The sequence below is a fragment of the Apaloderma vittatum genome, unplaced genomic scaffold, assembly GCF_000703405.1.
Source record: "Apaloderma vittatum isolate BGI_N311 unplaced genomic scaffold, ASM70340v1 scaffold24104, whole genome shotgun sequence".
Lineage (NCBI taxonomy): Eukaryota > Metazoa > Chordata > Aves > Trogoniformes > Trogonidae > Apaloderma > Apaloderma vittatum.
Genome location: NW_009714702.1, coordinates 13,577 through 14,460, shown reverse-complemented (window position 1 = coordinate 14,460; position 884 = coordinate 13,577).

Below are 884 nucleotides of genomic sequence, written 5' to 3'. Positions count from 1 at the left end.
GTGACACTTGGGTGCTGGGCGGAAGGCCGTGCTGAAATGAGGAACGGGGCATTTCCCAGAACGGTTTACTCACAGATTACGCCGATTTCGTTATAACATCCCCTTCTGTTACTTCATTCATTACATTCATCCTCTTGACTTAAAGAAGGATAAGAAACTGCTGTGCTTTCAAAAGTTCTGTTATTAAACCAGGAATTTTTGAGCCCAGACAGCTCATAGTTAAATCATAACCACAGTGTGAGTCTGTAACACGCTGCTGAATTGTGGTTACCGATGGTACGTCCTGGGGACATAAATAGGGCACTGGGATTCCCAGTAACATGCTGGCAGAACAGTGGATTGAGGTGGGAGGCAGCTGCGATGTTGCTAAATTCACCAGCTGTGATGGTGATACGAGTTTCTTGTATAAACTGAGGTGTGCAGTCAGGGTCACAGCCCCTAAACATGAAGGGGGGCACCTGCAGCAAGAATCAAATGGCATTGCTGTCAAATGGGATGTAGCTCTGATGTCCTTAATTAAAAATGCTCAGTGTGTTTAGGAATCAGATTGTCTCTTCTAATCATCAGTACCACCTTAATGTTCTTTTTATAAAAAGGCAAAGCCCCGAAGTGTTCAATTCTGAATGCCCAAAGCAAAACTGTTTTCTTACTTAAACACCAGAAAATAATGTATTCATTGCCATAGGTGCTGCGTGAGCCTAAATATCGTGTTGAATTAGCATTCTGCACAAATGTGGAGATTCTGCTGCTCTAGGACTTCCAAAGACCTAACCTTAAATATTGATTTAGGATGTTAATGTAAAGTATCTGTGTTTGTATTACTGTGATAGAAAAAAAACCCTGACAACACAACAAAACCCACAACTCTCTGTAAAAATTAACTG